General features: G+C 41.8%; 1 long non-coding RNA gene and 1 pseudogene across 1 annotated transcript in view; one reads left to right on the forward strand and one right to left on the reverse strand.

Moving 5' to 3' along the window:
* LOC147574211 (uncharacterized) overlaps window positions 1-25,025 on the forward strand; it is a 483,035-nt gene that overhangs the window by 116,024 nt on the left and 341,986 nt on the right. The gene's annotated exons all lie outside the window — the stretch shown is intronic.
* Window positions 16,990-17,629, reverse strand: LOC147574212 (transmembrane protein 65 pseudogene; annotated as a pseudogene).

Genomic DNA, 25,025 nt, shown 5'->3' on the forward strand with positions numbered 1-25,025 from the left:
AGGAGACAACATGGTGAGGAGTGCAGATGAGCAGATTACAAATATGTGCTCAAGATAAAAAGGACATGGGGGCAGGAAAGAGTCCTTTGCTCCCATTCCAACTTGTCTGAGGTAAAATTTTGTGTGTGTACACATGTCCAGCATGTATATGTGTGTGTGTTTCTTTTTGCACGATCATACCATATCTATGATTTCAACTTACTTTACTCAACCATTAGTTTTGAACATCTCTCCCTGTTAATATATAAAAATCAGCCTAAAAACTTGTAATGGTTGCTTATTCCATTACAGGAGGGTACGGAATGCCCCTTAGCTGTAGGATTTCTGCTTGTTTCCAATATCCTGCTATTTGAAATCCAGCAATTTGTCTTTGCCAGTGGGATAACCCTACAGAAGAATTTCTGGGTCAGGGGCAACTCCAAGTACATTCCTACCAACAGTTCAAATGACACTTACTGAGCACTTACCATGTGTACAAAAGCGGTAAAATAAAACAGCTTTTATTTTAATGACACTGAAAGTAAACTGATCCTGAGCTCTTGACCCCAAAAAGGAGGAGACCATTTATTGAGAGATGAGTTGAGGGCCTTTCTACTCTTTGTATATATTTTTATATTGCATGCACATATATATTTTATTATAAATATTAAATGTGCATTCTAACATGTGAATTATGAAACATCAGTGCATATCAGGTAATTACATGGCATATTTAACCCAATCTAGTATACATCATAAATTCTTTTCACTGTCTTCAGCACAACCCAGTGTGAGATGAAATTATGTGCATAAAAAAAAATCACCCTGCACTTTTTTAGAATTCTCTCCCAGGGGTTGCAAGGATTGCCTGTGGTGGAGAACCAAATTAGTCTGTAGCCTCAAACCCACTCCCACCCCTCATAACAGCCCCAGCATGAAGGAACATTAACATCAGGCAATAGCTCAGCTTGCTGATTTTCCAGCTGGAAAACCAGTGAGTAGGAAGCAGGGCTCTGCACTTGGGTTCTGATTTCCTACAAAGCAAAATTCTCATAGCTGTCCCCACGCAGACCCTTTCTCTGCCCCCACCCTTTGATCAAAAGTGAAAGTCACTGCCACAGCACACAAGCCTTGGCCTCAAAGATCCATGTTACTCACTGGTTCCCAGAAAAGCACTTGTCTGGGACACGGCTTAAGGAGCAGCCAAGAAGAGTTCATTGATCTCTGTCTCCAGGGCTCAGTGGCTTTGGCACCAGGAGGGGCCAAGGCTTTCCAGATGTTCCACGGAATGGCTGGACCAGCTCCAGGAAAGCCCGGCAGACCTACAAAGGGACGCCTGTTCCCCAAGTGTGCGCCATTCTAAATCACAAGCTCTCTGAGGAGAGCGCCCTCCAAAGCAGGCAGGGCCTCCATAGAGAGGTCTGCAGGGTCCTCACTCTGTGTCCTGGGCCACCACCCAGCTCTGGAGCTCTGCCACTTCCATGACACCCCTCCCCCAGCATTCACATGCACAAACATTTTCCCCAAACTACCGGCTCTGGTTTCTATACGAACAAAGCAAAAGCCAACAAGGTTTGAAAAAGCATCAAACTTGATGGCAACCATGCAGATGGGCAGAGAAAAAATCCTGGGAAACTCTGGCCTCATCGTAGCAATCTGCCCTCAGAGGACTGCCAGCCCACCAGGGGCCGGAGCTACAAATCTAAAAACTGAGCTCTCCACTCCCAAGGGTGCAATTCCCTTCCTTTGGCTCCACCTACCCTCCCTGGAAAGAAGAAGGCCAGAGAATACACTGAATAATGCCCTACACAAGTTGGAAAGTTATCTGAACAGGGAGCAAATCCTAAATACAGCATTGGGACGATCACACTGCGATGATACCATGACTGCTACGAATACCACTGGCTCAAACTCACTGCACATTTTTGAGGACGTAGTTTGTGCCAGGCACTAATCCAGATTGCCAGGAATGCAATGACAACCCAGCAAGATAAAATACTTGCCCTCTGAAGCTTATATGCTAGAAAAGCAAATAGATAACAAGTGAAAAAAAATGTCAATAATAATTTCAAAAGGCACGCAGTGGAATTAAAAAAAAAAAAAAAAGCAACTCAACAACAAAAAAGATTTCCAGAGAAGATGTTATGGTATAGAAATGAAGACTGTATGACAATGTAGAAAAAAAGTACACTTTCCATCTATGTGTATGGTGCTTTACTTTCAAAGTGGGTTTTCATGCATATAAACCCCTCCCGCCATCACCCTCTATTAGTGAGTAGGATGGGAATGCATCAGGACGCTCACATGATTGAGCAGAAATATAAGCCCAACCGTGTGAAATGACATGTTCTAGGTCCACACGTTTCACCCCTAGGATCTCTATTTACCAGATGGCCATAGATAGAATGTAAATATCAGCCTCATATAAACATTAGGGGAAGATATTTGCAACAAATGTAACTGACTCTGAAGCTATAAGATTTAGAAAAATCTATGTAAAAGTTTAAAAAGTAATGAACAACTATCTTTCAGGAGTGATCAAAAACCTGTAGATACATAAAAAGTTTCTCAATATCACTAATAATCAGAGAAATACAAATTAAAACTCCAAGGAAGCATTCCCCACCATACTAGCAGAAATGTAAAAGTCTGATAATAACAACTATGAAGCTATAAAGCGATTGGAAACCGTAAACATGTCTGGTGGTAGCAGCAACTGGCATGATAGTTTGGACAACAATTTATCATTACCTAGTAAAGTTGAACATACACAAAAATATTGAGCCATCATTTCCACACGAAAAGAAACCTAAAGAAACTGTAGAAGCAAGTATGCCCCAGAACACAGTATTGTCCCTGATAGCAAAAACTTAAAAATGACCCAGGTATCCTGAATAGAACACCTAAATGAATTTTAATATATTAATATAATGGAATAAAAAATGAATGAACTACAGCCACCCACATCAATATGGATGAATCTCAAAAATATAACACTGCATGAACCACAAAAGAATTTACATAGGCTGTTACCACTTAAATAAACCTTCAAAAGTAAGTAAAAACAGGGGTGCCTGGGTGGCTCAGTTGGTTAAGCGTCTGACTTCAGCTCAGGTCATGATTTCATGGCTCGTGAGTTTGAGCCCCACATCGGGCTCTGTGCTGTCAGCTCACAGCCTGGAGCCTGCTTCGGATTCTGTGTCTCCCTCTCTCTCTCTCCCCTTCCCCCACCACTCATGCTCTCTCTCTGTCTCAAAAATAAATAAACAGTAAAAAAAAAAAGATAATTAAAGTAGGTAAAAAGAAAACAACGTATTATTTAAGGAAACATACATACAGGTGGTCAAATCATAAAGAAATGGGAGAAAACAACACACAATTCAGAACAGTAGTTACCTTTGGGGATAAATGGTGAAGACAAGATCAACAAAGGGTCACAGGGGGCTACAAAGGCACCAGAAATGTGGTTTTTTTCTATCTGGATCATAGGTACATATGATCCATGATATATAATATATAATTTCCAATTAAAAATAGTGGGAAGAGGGTAAGGGAGAAAGACAAAGGCTGATTTAAATTAACCTTAAAGGAGAGAGTGATACAAGGGAAACAGATCACAAGAGGGTATTATTTTCTCCAGTCAAACCAAGAAATTATCATTTTTCATTTTCTAAGGCAAGACAGTCTGGTGAGGGCCTCGGGCAGTATGGGAAGGAAATTGAAAGTACTCTGGTTTGATTTATGTTCTAAAAATTTAAAAATAAAAACAAAATAGGTCCTTCTGCAGTCCAAGCTAGGTCTTTCTAGTTGGCCTGGCAGTGTAGTGGCTTCAAAGGCCATAATTACAGCCAGGGAGAAGTCCAGTGGCTGGACGGACACCTGTAATTAGGCAGGTGAAGTCTGCCTTACAGGCTCCAGGTGCTTGGCCGACAACCCTGCTGACCCCAAACCCACCTATGACAGGCAGTTCTTGGCATCCATACATTTCGCATTCTGACAACACACATGGATGCTCGGCTGACAGCTGGAAATCGCGTTTCACAGTGGTGTTCTCTGCCTGCCAAGCCACTGTGCCACCTTCACGCCTTCACCATACTTACCTGGACAATGTCACTCATTAATTCATGCAACAAACATTTCCTAAGTATGCCTGGACCCTGGTGCTGTGTGAGGCCATGAAGGTAGAGCAGAGAACAAAACAGACATCATCTCGGCCTCCATAGAACTTAGACTCTAAAGAAAGTGATTTTGCAATTATTTTAATATTTTGCTGTTTCCTGCTTTTTTTGTTGTTAAATAAAAATAATAGTAAGAAAAAATGAGAATATTGGCCTTTGTGATAAGATACATCTTTTCTACTTCGGAGAATAGATTCTAATATAGCAAATCAGCAAAGGGTTCTCAGGGGGCTGCAAAGGCCCCTAGTTAGCCTCAGCTGGACCCTCCCAGCCTGTAAACAGGTCGACAGGTTGCCCAAATGACCAAGTGGGGAAGAATGCTAGAAATAGGATTAAAGACAGTATCTAAACAACAAGACACAATGAGAGCCATTTTATAATATATTTTTGTTCTCTGACATACGTAGAAAAATGCTGCTACAGACCACGTCAAAATAAATTACTGCCTATACTTTCTTCTAATAGATTTATGGTTTTAGGTCTCAACATTTAGGTCTTTAATCCATTTGGAGTTTAGTGTTGTGTATGGTATAAGAAAGTGGTTGAGTTTCTCCTGCATGTAGCTGTCCAGTTTTCCCAATATCATTCAATAAATGATATTGAAAAGACTCTTTTCCCCACTACCTTCATCATAGATTAGTTGGCCATAAAAATGTGAGTTTATTTATGGGCTCTCTATTCTGTTCCATTGATCTCCATGTCTGTTTTTGTGCCAGCTCCATATTGTTTTGATTACTACAGCTTTGTAATGCATATTGAAATCCGGGATTGTGATACCTCCAGCTTTGTTCTTTCTCAAGATTGCTTTGGCTACTCAGGGTCTGCTGTGGTTTCATACAAATTTTAGGATTATTGGTTCTGATTCTGTGAAAAATGCTGTTGGCATCTTATAGGGATTGCACTGAACCTGCAGATTACTTTAGGTAGTGTGGACATTTTTTTAAATGTTTATTTATTTTTGAGAGAGAGAGAGAGAGAGAGAGAAATGGGGGACAGGCAGAGAGGGAGGGATACAGAGAATCCAAGGCACCCTCCAGGCTCTGAGCTGTCAACACAGAGCCTGACACGGGGCTCAAACTCATGAACTGCAAGATCATGACCTGAGCAGAAGTCAGACTCTCAACCAGCTGAGCCACCCAGGTGCTCCAGTAGTGTGGATATTTTAACTGTATTAATCCTTCCAATCCATGAGCATGGAATATTTTTCCATTTATTTGTGTTGTGTTCAATTTCTCTCATCAGTGTTTACAGTTTTCAGAGTGCAGAGCTATTATTTCCTGGTTAAGATAATTCCTAGGTATTTCATTCTTTTTGGTGCAACAGTAAATATTTTAATTCTCTGCAATGTAATCTCCCATTACAACATTAACTCAGTTATTCAAATTTTCACTATTTTAACCTCCAGACACCTTTTTAGAAGTGTGTACAAATTTAAGGACCTACCTACAAACATAGCTGTTGGTTCCCTGAGCATGAGGAAATTCAAGAGATACTTAGGATTTCATCTTTCTGTAAGGATTGGTCTTTTCTTTTCTTTTCTTTTCCTTTTATTTCTTTATTCTTTCTTTCTTTACTTCTTTCCTTTTAATTATCTCTTTATTCCTCTATTTATTCCTTTCCTTACTCCTTTTTTAAATAAAGGAATAGTTAGATATTCCATAAGTATCAAGAGGTTAAACCAGCAACACATGAAAGTTCTGAAGGTAAAATATCAAGCATTTAAAAATATATAGGTAAACGTTAAGGGGAAATGGGTCAGTTGCCTTCCTGGTGCCCCAGCTCATACAGGCAATAAATTATTAATTGGAATCCTTATACCAATACATCACAAACCATGGTGAGAATTTATCTATTCAAAATCAAACCATTTCTCAGGGCAAGAAGTTAAGTAAAGTCTAATCAAAGGAACTTCCATTCTTCCTACATCTATAGCTCCTATGCTTCTTAAATCTGCGGAGAAACTCTTTACTCACGGCACACATGAACCGATTCTGTTTCCCCAAAGTCTGAGGAGAAGATACCCTCAGCACACATGAACTGATTATCTTTCCGCTAAGTCTAAGGAGAAACTCCTGATGCCCAGCACACATGATCTGGTGCTGTTTCCCTCAAGTCTGAGGAGAAACTCCTTACCCCCAGCACGTATGAACTGATTCTGTTTTCCGCAAGTGTGTGGAGAAATTCCTTACCCCAGCACAAATGAAATGACACTGCTTCCCCTAAGTCTGAGAAGAAATTCCTGACCCTCAGCACCCATGAAGTGATGCTGTTTCCCTTAAGCCTGAGGAGAAATTCATTACCCCCAGCACGCGTGAACTGATGCTCTTTCCCTAAGTCTGAAGGGAAACTCCACACCTCCAGCACGCATGAACTGATGCAGTTTCCCTTGAGTGTGAGGAGAAACTCCTTACCCCCAGCACACCTGACTTCATACTATTTCCCTGACTCTGAGGAGAAACTCCTGGCCCAAGCACACAAACACTGAACCTGTTTCCCTTAAGTCTGAGGAGAAACTCCTTACCCCCAGCACGCATGCACTGATGCTGTTTCCCCTATGTCTGAGGAGAAACTCCAAAATTCCCGGCACCTATGGACTGATTCTGTTTTGCCTAAGTCTGAGGAGAACCTCCTTATCCACTGCACATGTGAACGGATGCCGTTTCCCTTAATTCTGAGGAGAAACTCCTTACCCAGGGCATACATGAACTATTGCTGTTTCCCGTACATCTGAGGCGAAACTCCTTATGCCTAGCACGCATAAAGTGAAGCTGTTTCCATTAGTCTCAGGAGAAACTCCTCACCCCATGCACACATGAATGGATGCTGTGTCATGTACATCTGAGGAGAAAGTCCTTACTCCTAGCATGCCTGAACTGATGCTGTCTCGCTTAATTCTGAGGAGAATATCCTTACCGAAGGCACGCTTGAACCTGATGCTGTCTCACTTAATTCTGAGAAGAAATTCTTTACCCCCAGCACCCATGAAGTGATGCTGATTCCCGTAAGTCTGAGGAAAACTGCTTACCCCAAGCACACATGACCTCATGCTGTATCCTTTAAGTTGAAACTTCTTACCCCCAACAATGAACTCATGCTGTTTCCCCTAAGTCTGAGGAAAGCCTCCTTATGCCCAGCACACCTGAACTGATTCTGTTTCCCTAATTGTGAGGAGAAAATCCTTACCCCCTGCACACATGAACTGATGCTGTTTCCCCTCAGTCTGAGGAGAAACTCCTTATGCCAAGCACATATCATCTGTTGCTGTTTCCCATAATTCTGAGGAGAAATTCCTTACCCAGCATGCTGAACTGATGCTGTTTCCCCTTAGTCTGAGGAGAAACTCCATGCCCCCAGGATACATGAACTCATGCCATCCCCCTAAGTCTGAGGAGAAAACTCCTTAATGCAGGCACCCATGATCTGTGTCTGTTTCCCTTCATTCTGAGGAAAAACTCCTTACCCCCACCATGCATGAACTGATGCTGTTTCCCCTAAGTCTGAGGGGAAACTCCATAACACCCAGGACCTATGTACTGATTCTGTTTTGCCTACGTCTGAGGAGAAACTCCTTACCCTCTGCCCACATTAACTGATGCTTTTTCTACTAATTCTGAGGAGAAACTCCTTACCCATGGCATTCATGAACTGATGCTGTTTCCCATACATCTGAGGTGAAACTCCTCACCCCTAGCACGCATGAAGTGATGCTCTTTCCCATAAGTCTGAGGAGAAACTCCTTACCCCAAGCACACATGAACAGATGCTATTCCACCTAAGTCTGAGGAGAAACTCTGTACTACTGGCTTCCTCAACTGATGCTGTCTTGCTCATGTCTGAGGAGAATATCCTTACCCCAGGCACACATGAACTGATGCTGTCTCACTTCATTCTGAGAAGAAATTCCCTACCCTCAGCACCCATGAAGTGATGCTGTTTCCCTTACGTCTGAGGAGAAACTCCTTACCCCCAGCACGCATGACCTCATGCTGTATCCTTTATGTCTGAGGTGAAACTCCTTACCCCCAGCACCCATGAACTGATGCTCTTTCCCCTAAGTTTGAGGAGAACCTCCTTATACCCAGCACACATGCACACATGAACTGATTCTGTTTCCCTTAAGTGTGAGGAGAAATCCTTAGCCCCAACCCACATGAACTGATGCTGTTTCCCCTAAGCATGAGGAGAAACTCCTTAACCCTGTACACATGAAATGGTTGCTTTCAGCCTTTCTTATTGCCAAGTAGCATTCCATTGTATATACAAACCAAATCTATTTTATCCATTCATTAGTGGATGGACATTTAGGCTCTTTCCATAATTTGGCTATTGCTGAATGTGCTTCTATAAACAAAACCATGCCATCTGCAGCAATATGGATGTAACCGAAGGGCATTATGCTAAGTGAAATAAGTCAGGCAGAGAAGGACAGATATCATATGTTTTCACTCATATGTGGATCTTGAGAAACTTAACAGAAAACCTTTGGGGACAGGAAGGGGGAAATTAGTTACTAACAGAGAACAGAGAAAAATTAAAGAATGAAAAAATAGTTTTAGACAGATTTCCTTTTCTTTGTATATAATACTATTTTGTTGTAAATGATAGGCACCCATAGATACACATTTAAGTAATCAATGATGAGGTTCTCCACCAGGGACACCTGTTATATTGATACATCCCTTCCTTATTTTAAACCTAGCCCAGGAAAACTTTGTTTGCTGTTTTATTGTTGTTGTTTGTTTGTTTTCACAAGTGTAAGCCAAATATATTCAATAAATATGTTAAAATAATAGTTCTGTTTCCAAAAAACCACTGACGTCAAAGTGTTTTAAATTAATTCTATTTGGATTTCAATCCATCTTTCTTTGTTTTTGAATCCTATTAATACTAATTTGTGTAAGGGGCCTGGTAAAACCAGAAATGCCCTTAACCTTTTCTATGTTGGGAAAACTTTGAAGTTTATGTCACTAAGACTGAGAGTCTTTCATTATAACACTGGGAAGTACAGGGGTTACACTGCAGTGATCAAGGCACTTGTCCTTCACAATCACCTTCTGTGCTCATGTAAGTACAGGGAGGGGAATTCTCATCCACCCACTGGGTCACACTCTGATTCCATATATTCAAGAAGGCAGGTATGCCAAGGGGAACCCTGAGGTGTGCTGTGTACCAGAAATACACCTACCCTAACAATGTATTTTTCCCTCAGTGTTCCCACGCGCTAGATCTATGAAAAGAACAGAATCAGGGCCCAAGCCTGGCACAGAATGATTCAGTGAGAAGCCAAGACGTTCCCCATGCTGCCTCCAAGGCAATGATGGGGCTACAGAAGGGGAGTTTCAACTCAGTCCTACACACTGCCCACATACTCGGCCGGCCCCCGAGCCCAAGCTCTCAGCCTGAACTGCAACATGAACCTCCCCTCATCTCTGGCATCCTGGGGAACCACTGCCTGCTGTTGCTTTGGATCATGTCTCCGCGCAGGACCTACCCTAACCATAGCCTTGGCTCTGGCCTTAGGTGTCTCTCGTCCTAGCTCTGAAGAATCAATTGAATTGAGACCCATGACCTTGCAAATCTTGTCAGGGAAGAAGGGAGAACATCACCATGACATTTTCATGTATGGGGTGGAGCTCCAGAAAGGGATCCCCAGCTAAAGCATAAGCCTTTCCCACAGGATCAACCAATGCCTGAACACAAATCCTAAGGCTGACTGGCACCCTCACATTGCCCCCAATTCACTCTGTCCTGGAGATCACTGCACAGCTGGCTGTTTTCCCCTTGCCACCTCTGGGAACCAAACCCTAACCCCATGATGCCACTGCACATGCTCCTACAGATAGGAAGAGAAAGACAAAGGTCATTATTTCATCCCATGTAACTGTGAACTAAACACTTCTTTCAGATCCTCCATTCTTACTAAGGAGTTTCTATTACCATAGAGCAAAAGTCAAACTTATGAGATCTATTCAGAATTTAACCCAGAAATGACTTTAAGAAAATTTCTTTTCAGAAAGAGCTTTAAGCAATAAAAGATAAATTCTAGATTCCTTTTGTCCATGTTCATGAATTTATTTCTTACTCAACTCTTTCCCATACCATTTATGTAAAATGAGCTTTAGATTTCAAAAAAAAATGCAAAATTTTGATAACCAGTTGAAAAATACATTGATAATTAAAGACATCACAAATTAGTGCTTATAGGTACTGCATGAAAGGAAACTAGATAGTCAAACCTAATTATGTAACCAGGCATAAACTGGTCACTTTGGGAAATAATATTGAAAAAAAAATTCCTTTTATATTTCACCTTAATCCCCTATATTTTCAATGTTCTTAACATCAGCAAGTTGGCAGTCCATAACCTGTATGTGTAAGTTCAAAGAGAGATGTCCTCCAGATATGGTCCCTTGTTTCACTGCTGGTCTAGAGAAGAAATAGGTGCAGTAGCCAGAATACAGGATGAGTTGAGTGCTCAGAAAAAAATCACACCATGGACATAGTAAGAGAAGGAAAGAACTCTTCTGACATCTTACTCTAAAACATGATACAAATCCAGTTCCAGAATCAATTCCCTTAATTAAAAGATGTACCTAAGGAACTGAGAATGTTGTAAAATGCTGTCCCATATTTGTAGGGCATTTCCTAAAATGATCCAATTAATATTAGCAGGGTCAGTTTTATACTGAGAAGCTGGTGTCCTATACTGCATCCTGGCTTTGCACTTTTGGTCCAGGTAAAGTGGTCATGAAGCCTGTGGCCGTGGCGTACTGGGAAACACATGTCTGGAACTTCATCACTGAAAACAGCTTAAGACAAGTGCCCTCATTTCTCATCTACTGAGGCTACAGAACACCACCATGAGTTGGAGATATAAAGAAATTTAATATCTGAACTATCGAAGGGCCCATATAGTGGGAGAGGCAGATACATAAACAGATTGTTTTAAAAACACTGTGGTCAAAGGTAACACCCAAGAGTAAAAAGTTGCAAGGTAGCATAAGAAGTTGTTTTGAGAAATGACAAAATAGCTCACGAAGCAGCAAAGGTTGAAAGTGGCTGCCTGTAGGAAAACATACTGTTGACTGTTGTAGACTCCTGACTGGTATTTTAAGGTTTGTGCACATGTAAGGTTGATGACAAACACAAAAAATTTGTTTCTTTTGCTTGGTTTCATCATCCCTGGGGAAAAAAAAAAAAAAAAAACGTCACCAACCCTTGATATACACTCCTTTTTTTTTCTTCAAATTTCTTCAAAGATGTTTTGTTCAATTCCTTTGTAAAAACATTGGTCACCATACAGTGGCAACACAATGAATCCAATTTTTTAAATTTTTTTTGAAATTTATTGTCAAATTGGTTTCCATACAACACCCAGTGCTCATCCCAAAAGGTGCCTTCCTCAATACCCATCGCCCACCCTCCCCTCCCACCCACCCCCCATCAACCCTCAGTTTCTTCTTAGTTTTTAAGAGTCTCTTATGCTTTGGCTCTCTCCCACTCTAACCTCTTTTTTTTTTGTTTTTTTGTTTTACTTCCCCTCCCCCATAGGTTTCTGTTAAGTTTCTCAGGATCCACATAAGAGTGAAAACATATGGTATCTGTCTTTCTCTGTATGGCTTATTTCACTTAGCATAACACTCTCCAGTTCCATCCACGTTGCTACAAAGAGTCATATTTCATTCTTTCTCATGGCCACGTAGTACTCCATTGTGTATATAAACCACACTTTCTTTATCCATTCATCAGTTGATGGACAATTAGGTTTTTTCCACAATTTGGCGACTGTTGAGAGTGCTGCTATAAACATTAGGGTACAAGTGCCCTAATGCATCAGTACTCCTGTATCCCTTGGGTAAATTCCTAGCAGTGCTATTGCTGGGTCATAGGGTAGGTCTATTTTTCATTTTTTGAGGAACCTCCACACTGTTTTCCAGAGTGGCTGCACCAATTTGCATTCCCACCAACAGTGCAAGAGGGTTCCCGTTTCTCCACATCCTTGCCAGCATCTATAGTCTCCTGATTTGTTCATTTTGGCCACTCTGACTGGCGTGAGGTGATATCTGAGTGTGGTTTTGATTTGTATTTCCCTGATGAGGAGCGACATTGAGCATCTTTTCATGTGCCTGTTGGCCATCTGGAAGTCTACTTTAGAGAAGTGTCTATTCATGTTTTCTGCCCATTTCTTCACTGGATTATTTGGTTTTTGGGCGTGGAGATTGGTGAGCTCTTTATAGATTTTGGATATTAGCCCTTTGTCCGATATGTCATTTTCAAACATCTTTTCCCACTCCGTTGGTTGCCTTTTAGTTTTGTTGGTTGTTTCCTTTGCTGTGCAGAAGCTTTTTCTCTTCATAACATCTGGTAGTTCATTTTTGCTTTTAATTCCCTTGCCTTTGGGGATGTGTCAAGTAAGAAAATGCTATGACTGAGGTCAGAGAGGTCTTTTCCTGCTTTCTCCTCTAAGGTTTTGACAGTTTCCTGTCTCACATTCAGGTCCTTTATCCATTTCGAGTTTATTTTTGTGAATGGTGTGAGAAAGTGGTCTAGTTTCAACCTTCTACATGTTGCTGTCCAGTTCTCCCAGCACCATTTGTTAAAGAGACTGTCTTTTTTCCATTGGATGTTCTTTCCTGCTTTGTCAAAGATTAGTTGGCCATACGTTTGTGGGTCTAGTTCTGGGGTATCTATTCTATTCCATTGGTCTATGTGTCTGTTTTTGTGCCAATACCATGCTGTCTTGATGATGACAGCTTTGTAGTAGAGGCTAAAGTCTGGGATTGTGATGCCTCCTGCTTTGGTCTTCTTCAAAATTACTTTGGCTATTTGGGGCCTTTTGTGGTTCCATATGAATGTTAGGATTGCTTGTTCTAGTTTCGAGAAGAATGCTGGTGCAATTTTGATTGGGATTGTGTTGAAAGTGTAGAGAGCTTTGGGTAGTATTGACATTTTGACAATATTTATTCTTCCAACCCATGAGCATGGAATGTTTTTCCATTTCTTTATAGCTTCTTCAATTACCTTCATAAGCTTTCTATAGTTTTCAGCATACAGATCTTTTACATCTTTGGTTAGATTTATCCCTAGGTATTTTATGCTTCTTGGTGCAATTGTGAATGGGATCATTTTCTTTATTTGTCTTTCTGTTGCTTCATTATTAGTGTATAAGAATGCAACTGATTTCTGTACATTGATTTTGTATCCTGAAACTTTGCTAAATTCATGTATCAGTTCTAGCAGACTTTTGGTGGAGTCTATCGGCTTTTCCATGGATAATATCATGTCATCTGCAAAAAGTGAAAGCTTAACTTCATCTTTGCCAATTTTGATGCCTTTGATTTCCTTTTGTTGTCTGATTGCTGATGCTAGCACTTCCAACACTATGTTAAACAACAGCGGTGAGAGTGGACATCCCTGTCATGTTCCTGATCTCAGGGAAAAAGCTCAGTTTTTCCCCATTGAGGATGAAGTTAGCTGTGGGCTTTTCATAAATGGCTTTTATGATGTTTAAGTATGTTTCTTGTACCCCGACTTTCTCGAGGGATTTTATTAAGAAACATTGCTGAATTTTGTCAAATGCCTTTTCTGCATAGATTGACAGGATCATTTGGTTCTTATCTTTCCTGTTATTAATATGATGTATCACGTTGATACATCCCTTCTGTTGATTTGCGAATGTTGAACCAGCCCTGCATCCCAGGAATGAATCCCACTTGATCATGGTGAGTAATTCTTTTTATATGCTGTTGAATTCAATTTGCTAGTATCTTATTGAGAATTTTTGCATCCATATTCATCAGGGATATTGGCCTGTAGTTCTCTTTTTTTTTACTGAGTCTCTGTCTGGTTTAGGAATCAAAGTAATACTGGCTTCATAGAATGAGTCTGGAAGTTTTCCTTCCCTTTCTATTTTTTGGAATAGCTTGAGAAGGATAGGTGTTATCTCTGCTTTAAATGTCTGGTAGAACTCCCCTGGGAAGACACGTGGTCCTGGACTCTTATTTGTTGGGAGATTTTTGATAACTGATTCAATTTATTCTCTGGTTATGGGTCTGTTCAAGCTTTCTAATTACTCCTGATTGAGTTTTTGGAAATGTGTGGGTGTTTAGGAATTTGTCCATTTCTTCCCGGTTGTCCAGTGTGTTGGCATATAATTTTTCATAGTATTCCCTGATAATTACAATGCACCCAATTTAAATGAATCAACACGTCAACAAATTGTAATACATGATTTTTTAACAAAGAGTACTAAAGTAGCTCATGTTCCGTTTAACTAAAATTATGGTGTTTTCAACAAAGAAATAGCTAACATGAGAAATAAGATTCCAATTTCAATCTGAAGTAAGGTTATTTGTGACAAGTACAATGAAACAATGATTTTATGACATCATTATCTTAAAGGGTACCATTTTTCAGAAGTTACAAAGCACCAATACTCATGTAGAATAAGATCTTGAAAAGATGTAAACTTAAGACAAAAGGGCTCCATTTTTTGAAAATTAATTATCTGAATGATCTGAATTTTTCTTTCAATAAATTAAAAGATCTTTCAACATGAAGGAAATATATACTATGTTCTGACACCTCAAATAATTCTGCAGACATTCAGCTCAGCTGAAAGCTTCTGTAGGACTACTTTCAAGAGCAAAAAGTGGAAACCAACAATCAAAAGCCCTTTCTATACTCACAGACAAGGACTCTGGATATGGGATTTAATGAATAAGAAGAAAATTTAAGTAAAACAATAAAATACTGTTTAGAAAACAGAAAGGACTGGCAATATACAAGTTAGGAACAAAAGCATGTATATGTTTACCCCCACTCCCCAAATTGCTTAAATAAGCACTTGAATCCTATCAGCTAAAGTAACAAAGAAGTTCTTTTGGTGCATGTGTGTGTGTGTGTGTGTGTGTGTGTGTGTGTGTGTAGTACTAGGTGGAAGATAAAACCACAATTCCGTTTAAGGAGTCAAGTTCTGTAATTCTAATTTGATCAAATGAGTCTGTTGTATTACATATTCATAATAATAAAGTTATACATTAATTTTTACATTATATGATTTATTTTCTTCTTTTTCCTCGAAATCTATGATTAAAGGATAGCTTTAAATTATTTTGAAACTCACAGAGCAGAAATTATGTCAAATGGCTTTGTAGGAAAAAACAGCCCCTCTGAAAATAAGAGATCTAAGTAATTATGTGCAAATAAAACTTCAAAATAAGGTAGCTGAAAATACATCCTTCTTAGAAGTGTCCCTTCTGATGTCTCTATTTAGAATATAAATAATTTCAGTGGCCCAAACAGTAACTTTCTTTTTTTAAATATGAAATTTATTGTCAAATTGGTTTCCAAACAACACCCAGTGCTCCTCCCAACAGGAGCCCTCCTCAATGCCCATCACCCAGCCTCCCCTCCTTCCTGTCTCCCATCAATCCTCAGTTTGTTCTCAGTTTTTAAAAGTCCAAACAGTAACTTTCACTTCAGTTTTTCTTCTCCATGGTATTTACTCTTACAAGTAAGAGTAATTTTAGCATACGCTATAAGTAAAACTTATGATTCATATATAGTTATGCTATATTTCAGGTATGGAAGGCTGAACGTAAGTAATTTCAACCTAGAACATTACTTGAACATCACAAAAGAAAAAAGAAGACAAAAAAGATTTCTCCTCACATCACTTGGACTACTAGACTATTCATAGAAAAAAAGCAAAATATAAAATATATAGTTTTCAGCTCCATGTAATTATCCAGAAATAAAATTCACTAAATGAGATAAGACACCAGGATTCTGAGTATTGAGTACTCAGAATCGTTCAAAGCAGATGAGAAGACACTTTGGGGAAATGAAATCCATCCCAAACAATATAATTTTATCTCATCAACCCTCTAAACACCACAACTTCACTGCTTGTACCATAAGCTTTCTCAACAGTTCCCATTTTCTTCTTCTCTAAAAAAAAAAAAAAAAAAAAAAAGTTTTAGAGTCCTAATTTCCAAGTGGCATTTCAACCCCCTTATTTTACCCTAATTCCATACTCCTCATTTATAAAAGACCCTAAAGTAATCATTTTATTCACCTAAGCAGTTAGAAATGACCATGTATTAACTCAAAATTGAGAAGTTAAAGGTTAACAAAATCAACTGAAAATACACTTATTAACATTTATACTTTTATGTAGTAGGGACACCACATAATAACTCATTCTGATTAACTTCTGGCTCCTGAGATAGTGAGGTCAGAAAATGAAAATGAGTAATAGATACGTAAAATACTTGAAATGTGCATCTATCTTGAATAGGATGAGTTAATAAAGTGACTGAAATTATATGATTATAAATGTTTACTCTAAAACAGTACAAGATTGATGTTATCAAATGGGGAAAAAAGAAAAACCTTTAACTTAGAGTAAGTATCTTCAGTACTGTGGAAAAAGGTCTCAAGGTTGAATAGTAACTAGAGAACAACAGCCACAAAGGAAGACCCTTTCATGCATGCACACACATGAAATAACAAATAAGGAAACCCCAACTCAGTACAGTACATCAATGACTGATACTTAAATGATATTTTGATATATAAAGAAAAGCTAAAATGTTGACTGCCATTGATAAAAAAGCATTTCACCAATTCATACAAATGATACTAAACATTTTTAAAAGATGTCCTGTGAAAACCAAGCCACAATAAGTTACTGTTTTCCATTAAACATGCTGAATTATTTGATCCCATATCCATACACTGTTATTTTGTTAAATCCTAAATGTTGTGACAGCATGTTTAGTAACTAGGGTACATTAGTTTACATCTTTTTATAGATAATCTAAGAGGGTTAATTTTTCTTTTCCAGTTTTTAACCTTCTTTACCTCCTCCAAAGAAAAACAAAGGAAACATTCCTAGAATACTCACACCAACAGCTTTGCTATGTTTCTACTAACACGTATTTACCACGTGTCCACTTGTTTTGGTGTAAAATCAGGAACTGACAAGCCTAATCTGGAAGCAAAAGCTTCAACTGGGCCTGCAAATTCTAGTCCTGATAAATCTGACGACATGATTTCCCAAAGCAGCAGCTGCCATAGTTGATATTCCCCCAAAATTCCAATAGACATCTCAATATGCCTGCAACAATCGTAATTGCATTATCCAAGAAGCCAAGCACTATGAAAGATATTGCAATGTGGATGAATACCTATCTCAGTTATCCTGTTGTGGATGATGGCGCTTCCAATTTTTCCTGGGCGATGGTAATGGAATGGAAGGGGTGCAGCTCCTTCAGCAGCCAGCTCCTCTCTGTGGAGTGCAGGTTGTACGTGAAGTTGCATGCATGCCTGGTGCTGTGTTCAGCACCTCCATGGGCTCCTTGGGGCGGTTCACCAGGGGACGCTAGAACCAGCAGCCCCCACCCACAGCAGCACCAAGACTGCGGGTGGGGCGCAGCGGCCTGACCAGTCCTCAACCTGCAACGGTGTCAGGCTCCTCAGCAGGCAGAGCAGCCTGGACCTGGCTGGCTGAGGAGCAGTGACAGCGAGCAGAGCAGGGACCGCCCACCCCTCCCCCCCCCCCCCGCCCCCGCCTCCGTGGCAGTCCCAGAGAGCAATTTCTGGCAAGGCGGGGGAAGAAGGAGCTTGACTCCCCCTAAAATACATTCTTAAGAAGACCCAGACTCTTTGTTCAAGTTCTTCTATAAGCGCTTCCCCACTTACAGTGGACCTCCCATTTCTATCTCCTACTCTCTCAGGATGGGCTCACGCCTGTGTCCATCACCAGGTGGCTCTTATCTTGGTGTCACTCCTGTATCCAATCAAGAGGAAGTTCTCAACGTATCTTGCTCACTTGCCCAATCACCAAGAGCCTCTCAGATTGATCTTAACCACGTGTCCAATCACCTGGTGGCTCTCACCTGGCCCTCCTCCCTTCCTCCCCCAGGGGCCATCTTGGATTCCGCAGTGCAGGGACTACACACAAAGGCATCTTGAGCGTCCTCTTTCAGCACAGAGCTTGGCTCTCTCTCCCCTGTGGCCCAGCCTTCCTGTCCCAGTTGAGAAACTGGAGGTGAGGTCAGTGACCTGAGGCTCACAGGCCCTGGGAGATGTGGTGTAAACAGGGTTGGACCTGCCCTGCAGTCGTGGTGTTTCCTTTGTCATCAAGTCAGGTTATTTAGTCCTACAAAGAGGTCAGCGCCCTGTGGTTGTGTCTCATTTCAGGAGGTGGGGGTGCAGGTACACCAAAGTTGGGGTGTACGTGTTTGTATCAGGATGTTAAGGGGTGTTTCCGTGGAAACAAAAGGACAAAGGTTAAAGATTGGGGCAGATTATAACCCCAGTTCTGAGTTCTGAAGGCAGCAGGTGGAAATTACTAGATGTTGGTTTGGAAGCCTCCTGTTGTCCCACCTCAGCCTGCATGGCTTTGGGAAAAGGCCAGTTTAGTCCTCAGTGATTCCAAATCAGAAATAGGAGAAAATTGCACCCATGGGTTTGGAGACTTTTTGTGAGATGTTGCAAGAGCCTGGAAGGATCCAGCCCTCACATAGTTTACAGCAAACAGTTTACAGCGAACAGGTTTAGAATCCAACATCCACACGACTGTGTGGTGAATCTTCATTGTTCTCTTAAGTTAATCACCCCAAATATGCATGCTAATGGTCTCCAAACTCACTCTGTCATGACTTGAATTCCATTTTCTGTGATCCCCGTCCTGCCTGTGGGGACTGAGGACCGTGGTACTGTGTCCACTCATCCTCTGTCTGTCTCTGTCAATTGAGGGTTTTCTTTACAAAAACTGTAGGAAGGTCTGTACACAAAAAACTCTATTTGCAACTACTCAGGTCATGGTAAATGCTGAAATCACAACTACGATAACTTAAATTATTCTCCTTACTTCCAACTATGGTGCAAGTGAGACTAATTTGTTTTCAAAGTAAGTGTATTTTCACGTCTTGTCCTGGCTCTTTACATAAGTGCAGCAAGGATAGCCCTCGATCATGTAGGCTATTTTCAACCCACTTTGCTGGAACTTATCCTATAGAATCTCAGATTAATTTCTAACAGCTCCTCAAGGGCAGAGGCCAAGCCAGATACTTGCCATCAGACGTTCTCTGCAGTTCCCACTGATTTGGGTTAACTCTTTTCTTCTCGAGGTCTCCGAAATATGCTGAGGCTCTGGCACTTTCCCAGAAGTGGGTCCTTCACTCACCTGAATGGGCTGCTGGGAACCTTGCAAGCAAGGTATCTGGCTGCTGTTTCCTGGGGCTTCATTCCTTCAAACTGTCTGGTCACACCTGAGAGAGAGAGTGTGAGCAGGGGAGGGGCAGAGACACAGAATCCAGTGCAGGTTCTGTGCTGTCCCCACACGGGACTCAATCTCACACGCCCTGATTTCATTACCTGAGACAAAATCAAGAGTCCTACATTTAACCAACTGGGCCACCCAAGCACCCTTTGGTTTACTGTGATTCATGAATATTGTGTTGGTATTATTTTGGTATCCCTCTGCAATGTCTAGTAAAGGTTTACTAGCCCATCATTGCCTTGGAAGTGGCATGAAGAAATTCTGGACTTCTCACTGAATCATTGTGTGCCTGGCATGGGTCCTGATTCAGTTCTTTGATGAGACCTAGTGTGTGTGCCCCTGAGGGCCAAAACCATGGGTAGGGTTAGGATCAAGCCACTGGAGGACATAGCCTCAGAAATAACAGCCGTGTAGGGATTAACCTTCCAAGAGGAGTGAGTTGACGGTGCATGTTAGTGTTCTGGTCAGGCATAGCATTTGGCTCCAGGGTGTGGCCAAGCATTTCTGAAAGGCTGAGGTCTGGACTCATGATGAGCTTCTGCAGAGCCATACAGCCTTGTACTTGTCAGGACAAACTTCTGGCTTCCTCCCTGAATAAATCTCAGGTGGCCATGAGCACCAATTCAGTTCCTGGCCCACAGAAGCTTAGGAACAAAATCGCTTATTTCTTTGAGTTCTGGAGGCTGGAAATGTGACGTCCGGTTCTTCTGAGAGCCCTCTTTCAAGGTACCGATGACTGTCTACGTGCTGTGTCTTCACATGGTGGAAGGGACAAGGGATCTCTCAGGAACCTCTCTGAAGTGGGCACTAATCTCATTGATGAGGGCTTCACTTTCATGACCTACTAATTTCTCAAAGCCCCTTCCTCCTAACATCATCTCCTTGGGGGTTATCATCTCAATGGATGAATTTGTGGGAACACAGACATTCAGAGTGCAGAAAGATGAGTAAAATATTGTCAATCTGCCAAGAAAAGTTGGGTTACCGAGGCCCGAAAATCACTGTGTGCATCAGACAAGGAGGTGGGAGAGGGAGGCATGGAAATCCCAAATGTGGCCAGAGTTTCAGTGGCCTCAGAGACAGGCCATAAAGAGAATACTTGCATGCCAGAGGAACAGATTTCATTCTACATGATTGCATTTTTGCAAAATCCATTCTCTGCTGTGGGGACTTATTGCATGGGAGCTAAATCAAGGAGAGGAAAATCAGAAGAATATATCAATAATGCAGCATGCTCACAAGGTTCCCAAAGTAAATGGATCCAGAGGGATGCCAAGCCAAGAGGGAGCAAAGGAGAAGTCCCTCCAATTGGAACAGTCATGCTCTAGGAAACAGTGTAGTTGATTGCTTTTAATTTGTGTGGGCCAAGTGGCCAGATAATTGTTCAAACATCATTGTGAATGTTTCAATGCGAATGTTACTTAGATGAGATTATCAGTGAAATCAGTGGACATTGAGTCAAGCACACCATTCTTCCCATTGTGGGTGGACCCCATCTAATCAGTTGAAGGCCTGTGTAAAAGGCCAAACTCTCACAGGCCATGAGGCTCTCTCCAGCAGAGTACCCTTAGGTTCTATCTGTAACACTGGCTCTTCCCAGTTCCATGGTGGAAAGCCTTCGAATTTGAACTGCAACTTTCTCTTGAGTCCTCAGCCAGCAAGACTTCCCCTTCAACCGTAGGACTCACCAAACTTCCACAGGCCCAAGAGTGCATTATTTTAAAAGAATCTCCAATAGATAGATAGATAGATAGATAGATAGATAGATAGATAGATAGATAATATATACATAGATAGATACTAGATATATAGATAAGCTGATAGATGTTTGATGATAGATAGAAGAATAAGAAAGATAGGTGACAGGTGGATGAGAGCTAGCTAGCTAGATTGATAGATATGTGATAGATAGGTGATAGGAAGCTAGATAAGATAGGTGATAGATAATAGATGATGGATAGATGGATGGATGGATAGATAGATGCATAGATAGATGCATAGATAGATAGATAGATAGATAGATAGATAGATAGATAGATGACCATTTCCTATCGGTTCTGTTTCTCTGGAGTTCCTGAAGGCAAATTGCTTAGAGAGAAAGAAGCAGCATCTCAGCTCATTCACTCCATACAATGAACACTGAAGTGCACAGCTGAGTGATGCCCCATAAATGGCATGGGAAAATCCAGGCACACAGCAAGGGTGTGTGTGGTAACAGTTATCTACCCTAGACTGCCTTTGATGACCTACAGAATGAAGACTACCCTCTGCTTCCACAGCTTCTTTGTTCTGTAACGAGCTCCCGGATGGTGAAATGGGAATATTGGAATAAAATCCCTTCCCAGGGGCAGGGTCCTTGGGCATGAAGATGATGTATTTGGTCCAGTTGACACACAGGCTAGTGACGGAAGTGCCCCTCAGGTTGACCTGGATCATTTTCCTTTATCTTTTTCAAATACTTATTTATTTATTTATTGAAAGAGAGTTAGAGCATGACCTGGAGAGGGGCAGAGGGAGAGAGAGTCAGAATCCGAAGCAGGCTCCAGGCTCTGAGCTGTGAGCACACAGCCGACACAGGGCTTGAATCCACGAACTGTAAAATCATGACCTGAGCCGATGTCGGAAGCCACCCAGGAGGCCCAGTCTTGGGTAATATTCCATCCACTCCCTTTCCCTGCCTGTGGCTGTAAAACCCATCTTGTATTCAGAGTAAAGTTCTCTCTCTCTTCCCTGTTGCAGGAGTCTTGAATAAAGTCTCACTTGCCTGTTCAGCTGGCCTGGTGTGATTTCTCCTATACAGGTCTGTGACACATCTGGAGTTCTCTTTGAGTCCTGTCTCCATACAGCACACAGATCCCAACACATGTGACTTTCCTTTGCCATCACATGCATGATTCCTAATGCTAGGTGTGTTTTTATTTTTGGCGTGTTTAGTTTTCAGAGAGAGAGAGAGAGAAGAGGGGGAGGGGAAGGGAGAGGGAGAGGGAGGGGCAGAGAGAGAAGGGAAGACAGAGGATTCAAAGCAGGCTCAGTGCTGTTAGTACAGAGCCCAATATGGGGCTCAAACCCATGAACCATGAGATCATGACTTGAGCCGAAGTCGGATGCTTAACTGACTGAGCCACCTATGTTCCCCTGGATATGTTTTCATACCTAGAATTGACATATCTTCTCTTGTTTAACGGTCACTGTTTACTGTTGCCCCTTTTGGATCTTATGCAGAGGAGGGAAGTAAAACCAAATGGGCCTGCTGGGAGGAAGCAGCTAAGAGTCCTTGGTCATCTGGTACTCACCCCAGTGCAGAGTGGGAGCACCACCAGAAGCCTGGCTGCCTAGCAGTCACTTACAAGCCACACAGCTTGGGATCAATTTTAACCTATTGCATGCTTTGGATACGTCATCTGTACCAAGGGCTGTAAGGGGTAATCATGTGAGCCATAGGGTTTTGGGGATTCAAGATAGCACCTGACACTTGGAATTGCCAAAGTGTGAGTCTGATCTTGGTGCATCAGGTGAGTACCTGGAACCTAAGACTTGGAACAAGGAAGACCTTTCTAATTTGTGGGATCATCAGACAGTGAAGGGGCTGGTCTCTGAAGCAGTGCACTCCCTACCCTGCTGCAAGATTTCTTGCTGACTCAGCAGGCAGCAGAAAAGCTCCCCATGGTAGCTCACACAAGATGTCAGACAGTCCTCATCCCACAAAAGCTGGGGGAAAAGGTCAGGCAGAAGCAATTTCCTGCCCACCCATGCAGCTTCTGTGTGGTCTGTGGTCTCACCTCACTTGTCCTTTAGCTAAATTATTTCTCTAGGACCTGACAGAGGTAGGGTTCTCTGGTTTGGGGGAAAAGGTGTCCTACTGTCTGGATATTGAGAGTCTGAGACCAGGATGCCAGCATGCTGGCATGCTTGGGTTCTGGGGAAAGCTCACACAGCTGAGAAAGAGAAAGCAAAAGAGCAAGCTGTGTACTGACTTCATAAGGCTGCTGATCCCATGGGCTCCACCCTAACCACCTCTCCAAGGCCCTGCCTCCTAATACCTTCCCACTGGGGGGCTAGGGCTCCAACACAGGCACTTGTGGGCAACACAACTCAGTTCACAGCAGAGGGGATCTCAGCTGTGCCCTGCCTACAACTCAGGATCTCACCTTACAAAGGCACCTAATGTCTCACTTGTCTCAGCCAATCCAAGCTTAGACCAGGAGCTTACAAAAGAAACACTTGCAAAATCCCTTGTCCCTCAGAGTGCCCATGCATCTGTGCTGGCCACTCACGATCTGAAAGAAGTGTCTTCATAGGACCAATATAAATGAGGAGGACATGATACAAGCAAAAATGGGCCAGAAGGACAGCCAGTGGTCAAGTATGTATTTACCTACTGGGAATTCTTCCTCTCCCTGCACCCCAGCTCCAGAATAACCCCACTCATCTCCCCCCACTTTCTCTCTTTCCCATGGTGACCCCATACCCTGAGAGCAGATGCAGGAGACATCGGCAGAGATGTGCCTCCACTTTATTGGGCCTGAAGTAATCAAACAAGGAAGTAGACAACGCCTCCCCCTCCAATTTACCCAGGAAACACCTACCTCATTTTATTGTGCTTTGCTTTCTTGATCTTTGAAGACACTACGTTTTGTGCAAATTGAGGGTTTGTAGCAACCATGAGTAGATCAAGTCTATGGGGGCCACTTTTCCAAGAGCATTTGCTGCCTCCAGGTCTTTGCTAAGTTTTGCCCCTTATTATATTCTTTTCATTATTATATCTGCTCTGGTGATCTACAATCACTGATTACCTATTGCTGAAAGCTCAGGAGAAGGGTAGCATTTTTTTCTAAAAAAAAACATGTTTTTAAGGGGCATCTGGTTGGCTCAGGTGGTTAAGCATGTACTTCAGCTCAGGTCATGATCTCACAGCTCCTGGGTTCGAGCCCTGTGTTGGGCTCTGTGCTGACGGCTCAGAGCCAGGAGCCTGCTTTGGATTCTGTGTCTCCCTCTCTCTGTGTCACTTCCCCACTCATGCTCCATCTCTCTTACAACAGTAAACTGAATATATTAAAAATGTTAACAACCATAAAGTGCTTTTTAATTATGGTATGTACATTATTTTTTCAACATAATGCTATTGTGCATGATAGACTCCAGTCTAGTGATAACTTTCATACCATTAGGAAACCAAATGATTCATTTGAGCCACTTTGTGGTGGCATTCATTTTATTGCAGTGTTCTGGACCCAAACTCACAACTTCCATGCATTCTGGAGAGATTTCTCAATTCAAACCCCTGGGAAGATGCCTGCAGTGGTTGTGCGGGATCAGGCATTGCAGCCAGATTTGGATGGAGGAAATGACTCTGGACTGTTCCTTCCTCATGAGCTAAGGAATGACCACGGTTGGAAGGACTGCACTGGCTCTCAGTGAACCTAAAAAGGAGGCGGCATGTGTCACATGCTGACCTCATCCCCCCAATCCATCCCCTGGGTGAGCTGGAGTAATCCACCAGTTAAGATGCTGGACCACAAGGGAAAAAAAAAAGACTATGATTTTGTGTTTTAACTAAAATGCAATGGTAAGCCATG

The sequence above is a fragment of the Puma concolor genome, chromosome E1 (genome assembly GCF_028749965.1).
Source record: "Puma concolor isolate L17-30 chromosome E1, mPumCon1.1.hap2, whole genome shotgun sequence".
NCBI lineage: Eukaryota > Metazoa > Chordata > Mammalia > Carnivora > Felidae > Puma > Puma concolor.